Genomic DNA, 9,335 nt, shown 5'->3' on the forward strand with positions numbered 1-9,335 from the left:
GACATAAGGGGAAAGAATAAAGTGTACCAGTAAAGGTCTGATAATGCTGTGTGTGTTTTCTGTTTCAGAAGGTGATCCAAAACTTGAGGAGAAGTTTTGGGCAGACCTTGGGGGCTGTACACAGTTTTTGGCCAGCAGAATTTATTATACCTGTGTGTAAACACACAGACTTCTTTTTCCACATCTTATTTCTTCTCACCTTTCCTTCTGTAGGCTAAGAAATGCCAGTCTAAACACAGACCTTTCCTACTGTAAATACATGGCAGAATGTATACTCTGTCTTGAAGACCATCTTGCCTTCTAAAGTTCAGTTTGTATATAATTGCTTCCAGCATCAAGTGATGTAGTAAACATATATCACTACTTTTCATCATGCTATAAAGCACTAAAATAAAATTTATTTTAGTGATGGCAATGACAATACACCTAAATTATCAAAATCCCTGTGGATTTTTATATGCAGACCTATTCTTCCTATATTTTTCAGACCTACTTTACTTCCACAGATTTAGACTTTCAAGATTGGGGTCTGGAAGAGTACCAGACTGATCAAGACGCATAAAACTGGCTGTAAACAATGAGGAAGATTCTGACCTGTTTGATACACTTTAGCTTTTCAGACTTTTGAAGGTTCAGTTAAAAGTTCTTGACAGAAAAATAATTAAAAATTTGAAATTGCAGTTGCTCAGAAACTAAGGAGAGATTTATGAAATATTTTAAATATTAACTAATAGTTAAATATTAAAAAATAAATATTTACTCACCAGGAGCAATAATGGCTAAAATGTGGAAAAATGTAGGCAATTTTTATAACACTGTATTATAGTTGGCTTTAAATAAATAATTAAAAATTTTGGTGTTTGTTTCTTTTCTCATCACGCACATGCTGGCCATGAGAAGATTTGCCACCACACTAGAAAAAGAAGTCAGATATGAAACTAGCTTTAAAACTGGGCAAGATAAATTAATGAAGGGGTTTATGTGGTACATATCAATAATGTGGGTGGTCATCCATTCTGATTTCCTCAGAAACACAAGGAAAATTCATAGCTAAGCCTTGATTTCAATTACTAGGGAAGTTTTATTTATTTGGCACTTTTCTGGAGTATTCTCCATTGCAAAATGTATTTACTTCTGACTTGTTCTGTGACTTGGTTCTCTGCTTGTGAACTCTGACAAACCTTTCAGTCACTGCACTCAGAAGGATAGTATTGAAGAGGCAACCCCAAACTATTATAAGAGATGCTTTTTTTCCCCTGAAAATATTTTGTAGAAGTAAACTTGATTTCCACAAAACCAACTTTGACTGCTTCAGCTGTTACAAGAATATATATTAGAATCAGAACTTTTCCTCTGTAACCTTGAGCTATGCCTTGTTCTGTCCATTCCTGCGCTGGATATAATGTGACAGCCTGAAGTTCTTTGCATCTAAATGTGGTCTGTGTGATTAAGGGACTGAACCTACCCCTGTCTAGGTGTTGGGATTTCTTTGTCTGATCTGTACAACCTATGGAGGGAATGTCTTGTTTCTGAAATAGCAAGAACCAAACAGAGCTACTGAAATGCTTTTTTTAAGTATTACTAAAAATGTGCTTGATATGCTGATGGAGTATTTTCCTGTGGCCTCAGGTTGCCTGTGGCAAAGGATCCTCTTTCCATACAGTTTAATGTTGCCCTGAAACCTTGTGTCTTAACTGATCAGTGGGTAATTGAATCATGTCAGTTTACACCACTAGAGGGATACGTCCTGTCACTTTCGTGTGTGGATGCAATAGTATTTTGCTTGGCAATGGGAAAGGACTGCTGCTCAAGAATGGCACGTGTTCAGCTCCTTGAGATCAGGTAAATTCAGGGAATGACACCTGAGGAACTCTTTTATCTCTCTCTGCTCTGTGCAAACGCTCTACCATGGCTTGTGCTGCTGGTTGTTTTATTTCTGCATAAAATGAGACCTAATAAGCAGATTGTTTAGAACTCATTATGGAAACATATGTTGGAGAAGATTGTACTTATTCCCTCTCATCAGTGTATGTGTGCAAAGGGGAAAATAAAATTGATATAAAATCTTGAAGATGTTTTCACTGCTTGGTTCTCATGATGTTAAAATAAAGATATTAGCCACAAAAATAAAACTGAATTTTTTCCTACATACTGCCTGCTCAAATTTCACAGATCATTATCCCAGAATGGTTTGGGCTGGAAGGGATCTTAAATATCCTCTAGTTCCAACCCCCCACCCCCACCATAGGCAGGGACACCTTCTAAAAGACCAAGTTGCTCAAAGCCTCGAACAGTTCCAGGGCGGACATCCACAGTTTCATTGGACAACCTGTACCAGTGCCTCACCACGGTGACATAAAAGAATTTCTTCCTAGTATCTAATCTGAGTCTGTCTTCTGTCAGTTCAAAACCATTTTGCTTTGTCCTAAGACTCCATGCCCTTGTCAAACGTGCCTCTCCAGCTCTCTTGGAGCCCCCTAGGTACTGGAAGGAGCAATAAAGTCTCCCTGGAGCCTTCACCAAGCTGAACAATCCCAACTCTCTCAGCCTGCATCCACAGAAGAGGTGCTCCAGCCCTCTAAGCATCTTATGAACTTGTCCCTCTTCTAAGGCCTTTTTTTTTTAATTAGGTCATGGCATTTACATCATTTTAGGTGTGGAATCCTGAGTCATGACTCTCAGCTCTAAAGTCTTACCTTCCATGATAAAGTTGGTTTCTAAATACTGCATTATTGGCAGCTTTCTGAATTGCCTAGTCTATACTGGTTACAGGAAAAGGGCATCAACACCTCTAGATTCTGCAAGCCCAATCCTGTGTAACATGTAATTTATCCCACTGATTTATATGCAAATATCATGAGTAACGTGCTAAAAATAGGATTATAAGAGGTTGAATCAGACTCTTCGTAATGTGCCCTGAAGTTTGAGGGCTCTTTATGAGCACTGGTGCCTAGATGATGATAATTACACCTGGAGTAATATCATGGTAAGTTACTGGTACCTGAATGAGTGAAAAAGAGAAGTTGTTTCTTGACGTGAAGAAGGATCTGATCCAAGAAACTCTAATGGACTTTAACAGATCTGATTGCCTGCTCATTGCTAGGTAAAGCAGAAATGCCTGTGCTGGAGTTAAATGGAGTCAGGCATTTGTAAATTATCATCAAGGGGACTAATTTCCCAGAGCCATATAAATATTCATAATTTCCCCAGTGTAATATGGCTGTTCTTAGTCATATTCTCAAGGCTATTGTTGCATTTTGGCAACTGATTGCGGTGGTGAATGACAGGATCACAGATTGCATCTCTGTGGATGCTGTGAGCACCCAGCACTGATGGGCTCAGATATTAATACAGCCATCTCAAGAGTGTTATAAAGGATTGATGGAAACAGGGGCTCCTGAGTGCAGATATTTAGGGAAGGAGGAGCGACTTGCCAGCGACAGAACAGTCCCTCACGCAGAAGATGGTTCAGTCCTAGAACTGATCCTCAAAGCAGATTTTAGGGAGGTATTTTCTCCTCTCCCCCCCTTTTCAGCAAAATCCTCTCTGCTGAGGTCTATCAAGATGTATCCCAAACCCAAAACCCGAGGCAGGTGATACCATGCACCAGACCCTATTTTACCAAAATGAGGATGTTTGCTTTCTTGTAGCAGTGGATTAAGCTGAAGCTTTTCTGCACCTGGTGGTTACTGCTCTGCAAGCACACAGCCTGCGTAGGTGTCTCCAAGCACCTGCAGCTTTCAACCCATTGTACTAGTATGAAGTAAAATTCATGTCACTTTGCACTAATTTTCAGGGCTGAAATTGGTAAGGGAGGAGAGAAACCTGCTATTGATTCCCAAGGGAGAAGCATTTGACACAGGGAGAATTGTAGAAGGAGAGCTCTTCTCCACTTATCAGAGCTTAATTCACCCTTATATGTGAATCAGAGCCATTACCAGCTGTAAAATGTCTATGGTACACTGGTTTACCCCGAAACATCAAATGAAAATCTGTCAAGGGCACAAATGGCATGTGCCTCAATCTCATTGACTCTCAAAAGAGTCTGGGAATTGGTTTGCCTTTCTGCTTTGGAATTCTTCTAGTGCTTTAAAATAACAAAAGCAAATGCCATAACAGTTCATTATTTACACTTGTAAACAGCTTTCTCTGTAGGAAAAAGCATAGCAAGCTGCCTTTTTCTGCCTGCTAATTTATATACACAGATCTCAAAATGAAGAGACTCACGCAAAGTTTGTAACAATATTTAAGTGTGTTTTTTTCAGTTTGAATCCTGCTTTACAGGCTCAGCTCACTTTTGTAAATGCTGGCATATTGTATCATTAGACCTGGGATCACTGGAACTTTTCTACATCCAGTGTCATATCCCACATGGTGTTCAGGTGCTTTGTCTCCAAGGGCACTAAATGTCTATGATTTTATGAACTGAACTAAGCTTACATGTCTGGGTTTTTTGGCTGGATGAGGTTAGGTGAGGTAATGAATCTCAGGTCCTTACTCTCTTCTGAAAAATAACTACTTTGGTTTGAGATCAATGACGCTCCTGTTAGGTTTTCTGTACTCACAGATTCCATGTAAAGTGCACACCTAATTGGCTCTTGGATTTGCTTTGACCTCAGCTGGCTGGAATTGAAGCATTTAAGGGAAGCAGTCTCACTTAGAATCACAGAATCATGGAATCATTAAGGTTAGAAAAAACCTCTAAGATCGCTGAGTCCAACTGTTAATCTACCACTACCATGCTTACCACTAAGCCATGTCCCTCAGTGCCACATCCACAGAGACCATTTCCAGAGATGGTGATTCCACCACTTCCCTGGGCAGCCCATTGCTTCTTTACATTATACCATTCATTGGAGTCAGCTGTCCCTAGAACAAATTAAAAATTCCCTGTTTGAAGTCTGGGAGGAGAGATACCCTGGAGGACAAGAGCCATGAAACATGGGCTCTCTACAGTGCTTGAACAGGCAGCATTGAGTCCATTTGGGATACAAAATGACAGTAGCCCTTTTTGGATGGTGAGAACAGGAGCAGGACTCCTCTCTTTTATTCTTATCCTAGCTCCCTTGCCATGAATGGAGACAAGAAGGAGTGTGGAGGAGAACACATCACTAGTTCTATCCTGCAATCAGCTCCTTTTGGGGAAGAGAAGGGAGGGCACCAGCAGCTTGCAGTTAAGGTAGGAATCTATACATACTATCATGATATTGCTGTGGCACAGAGATAAGAGAGTTTTTTTCCAACAAACATGTTTTCAACCCTGCAGGAAATATTTTGGAATGTTCATGTTTCATGTGACTTGACAGTGTTCAAAGCCATTGGGTGGATTAGGTAGGAATTTCCTGGTGATAGTGCCTACCTTGTGCAAGCAGGTGGCCATCAGCAACAAGCTTTGGGTTGTCATCCTCAGTTTGCTAACCTGTCCTGCCAAAGCTCTTTAAGCTTTCTTCAAGCCTTCTCCCATCTACTTTCATACTGCTAAAGTTTCTGGTATCACTGATTTCAAGTGTGAACTCCTGGTATGTATCTGTCCTTCCCAGTCAAATTGAGTGTACAATCACAGAATCATAGAATGGTTGTGGTTGGAAGGACCTTAAAGTTACCATCTTGTTCCAACATCCCTGCCATGGGAGACAGGGTCACCTTCTACTAGACTAGGTTTCTCAAAGCCTCCTCCATACTGGCTTTGAACACTTCCAGGGATGGGGCATCTACAGCTTCTCCGGGGAACCTGTTTCAGTGCCTTACCACTCTCACATTAAAGAATTTTTTCTTACTATGCATTTAAGCCTACCCTCTTCCAGTTTGAAACCATCTCCCATTGTCCTATCACCACATGCCTCTGCAAAAAGTCCCTGCCCAGCTCTCTTGTGATCAACTGGAGATTGGTCAAGGACAGCTCAGTGACCACCCACTGCAGGAATGGAAGTCCCAATGATATAAGGGTTACTTAAGGCAAATTTTGAAGGAAAAATATTGTCAAGAAGCAAGAAACTGGCTGGAAGACAGGCTAATCTGTGAGGGACAAGGGCTGAAAGTTTTTTTATCTGAAAATAGCAGTAGGAATAGATTTGGAATAATTAGCTGTTGCCAGTGTTTTCACTTTTCTTATTACTTTCAGTTTAAGGAAGAAAGCACCCATAAACCATTCATCACCTCTATTTTGTATAATGAATTAGTTAGTGCCTGAACATGGAAGGTGATTTATCATACTCTATAGACCCTGTCTACCCAATTGTGTACTGCTTGTCACTTAGTCTCATGGACAGCAAAAGCAATTTCCTTATATTGCTGCTCTCAAAAAAAAATCCCTAGAACAAAAGGAGAAAACCACTAGGAGCAAACGAAGTCTCTATGGTAAGCAGATGCACATATATTAAAATGTCAGATGTTAAAAAAAAATTAAAAATTTGAATATCTTCAGTTGTACTCCACCAGCAGTGGGGAAGGCAGCTGCTATTCTTTCCCTTGATCTCTAGGAAAATGACATATTTACCCCAAGCATATGCAAATTTTTCTATTTAGCCTGGAAATGAAGTGCATTCTGCTCATGCAATGTTATATTTCTTTCATTTACTGCAGGAAGGAGGAGGAAAGGAAAGATCAAGTCATTATTTACTTGACAAAGTGCTTTGTTACTTTTCTGGGTATCAGTTAATTACCAGTGAGCTAATCAACTTACACCTCAGCCAAACCCTTTTCTTCACCAAGTTGTTAATAAAAGAGGCTGCTCCTATGAACTAAAGGAGGATAAAAGGAACACAAAGAAATACAATAATATGTTTGCACTTCCCACTTTCTTCTGGGGTGACTTGTGTCCCTCCTTTTCCACAGGAAATAGTTGATCAGCTGCCTCAGTAGGACAGCTCATTACTACAAAGGGAAAGAAGGACTTTTTCTGGAGCCTTTCTACCAAGGACTCTACTTTATTGTGGCATCAGCTATCAAGAAGTGAAGCTGATGTCACAGAAGTGAATCATACTATTACAGAATGATTTAGGAAAGAAAAGACACCTGTTAAGATCACCAAGCCCAACCACTAACTCAGTACTTCCAAGCCCACCAATAAACTGTGTCACTAAGTGCCACATCTATATGTCTTTTAAATCCTTCCAGGGATGGTTACTCCGTCACTTCCCTGTGATGGAACAGGGTGGCGTGTTCCAAAGCTTGACAATGGTTTTGGTGAAGAAATTTTCCTGATATCTAATCTAAACTGGGGAAGAAGACCAGCTTGACTGAACAGGAAACTTTCACTGGAACTCTGGGAAAAAAAGAGAGTTTATGACCTTTGGAAGAAGGGGCAGGCTACTCAGGAAGATTACCAGAATGCCATTAGGTCATGTAGAAAGAAAATTAGAAAAGCAAAAGCTCAGCTAGAATTCAATCTGGCCACTGTTGTGAAAGATAATAAAAAGTGTTTTTATAAACATATTCAAAATAAAAGGAGAGCCAAGGAAAATGTCCATTCTTTATTAGAGGCAGGGTGGGACATTGTCACCAAGAATGAGAATAAGACTGAGGTCTCACCTCAGTCTTTAACAGTAAGGCAAATTATCTTTAGGACAACAAGCCCCCTGACCTGGTAGATAGGGATGGGGAGCCGAAGAGACCCCCAGTAACCCAGGAGAAAGGGCTGGGGAGAGTCCTGTTTAACACCTTTATTGATGTTCTGGATGAGGGGATCAAGGACAAACATCTTCAGTAAATTCAGAGATGAAACCAACCTGAGTGGGAGTGTGGATCTGCTGAAAGGCAGGAGGGTTCTGAAGAGGGATCTGGACCAGCTGGATCCATGGGTCCAGGCCAAGTGCTGAGTCCTCCCTTGGATCACAACAACCCCTGGCAGGGCTACAGGCTGGGGTTGAGTGGCTGAAAAACTGCCCAGTGAAAAAGGACTTGCAGCTGCTGTTTGACAGCCAGCTGGCTTAACCTGAGCCAGCATGTGCCTGGGTGGCCAAGAAGACCAGTGGCATCTTGGACTGTATCAGAAATAGTGTGGCCAGAAGGACCAGGGCAGTGATTGTCCCCATGAACTTGTGCGCACCTCAGATCCTGTGTTCAGTCCTGAAGCCCTCAGGACAAGACACTGAGATGCTGGAATGTGTCCAGGGAAGGGCAATGAACCTTTGGTCTGGAGAGTGAGTCATGTGAGGCATGGCTAAGGGATCTGGGAGTGTGGAGAAAAGGAGGTTCAGGGAAGACCTTATGCTCTCTACAACTACCTGAAAGAGGTTGTAGCCAGGTGGGGGTCAGCCCCTTCTCCCAGGCAACTAGTGAGAGGACAAGAGGGCATAGCCTTAAGCTGTGCCAGAGGAGGTTCATTTTGGACATCAGGAAGAATTTCTTCACTGAAAGGGTGGTCAAGCATTGTAATGGGCTGCCCAGGTTATGTGGTTGAGTCACCATCCGTGGAAGTGTTCAAGAAACCACAGGATATGGCACATAGTGTTATGGTTTAGTGGATATGGTGATATTTGGTCAAAGATTGGACTCAATGATCTTGGAGGTCTTTTCCAACCTAAATGATTTTTTGATTCTATGACACACCGAAATTCATAGGTGTGTCACATCAAAACTTCAGGTGAGAGTGGGCCCATCATGACACACTTTTCTGAAAAGTTTCATCCAGAAGCGTGACATAATTATTTAATTCATTATGTGAATTACCTGATTATAGCATATGAAATTATATCATGGGCATAAATCCTATACTGAATTCTGCCTATGTTAAAGCATTATGACCACAATGGTAAGTCAATATGTATAATACTGAATTCCTGTCTTGGGCAACTTCTCCTTGCACTGACTGCTGAGCATGGCAGCTGTGGACAGTCTGAATCACTCAGTGGTTAAGTTCAAATGTGACAGTAGGTGTGACCTAAATGTTAGGCAATGCTTATGTATGGTTTAAACTTGACCCAATATGCTTAACACAAACTGTAGGACACCCTGCATAAACACTGTGTGGTTTCTGTGATCTATATTAATATAGCTTTGTAGCTTTTTGGTAGAACCTTGAGTGTGACTGTCTCAGAGAAATGGACACAGTGACTTTTTTGTAGGTTTTGAAGTTTTTAGACTTCAAAAGCCAAGTCTGGTCTCATCACCTGTAAAGTAAGAAAAGCACTCACAGAATAAGCCCTGCTCTTTCTAGGACTGGCTTTTCTCTGGGACTGTGGCTGAACAAAGTTGGGGACTGAATTTTCTGCATCAGTTTTGCTATCCAAACCAGGTGCCCTGCTCACAAAGAGGTGCAACTGTCATAGGTTAGAGTAATGCTGATGCTTGAATGAAAGAGGAATAAAATTAAGTGAGACTCCAGCACAGATTTG

This window comes from Melozone crissalis, unplaced genomic scaffold (genome assembly GCF_028551555.1).
Source record: "Melozone crissalis strain CALT ecotype California unplaced genomic scaffold, PUWL_Pcris_2 ptg000008l_1, whole genome shotgun sequence".
Lineage (NCBI taxonomy): Eukaryota > Metazoa > Chordata > Aves > Passeriformes > Passerellidae > Melozone > Melozone crissalis.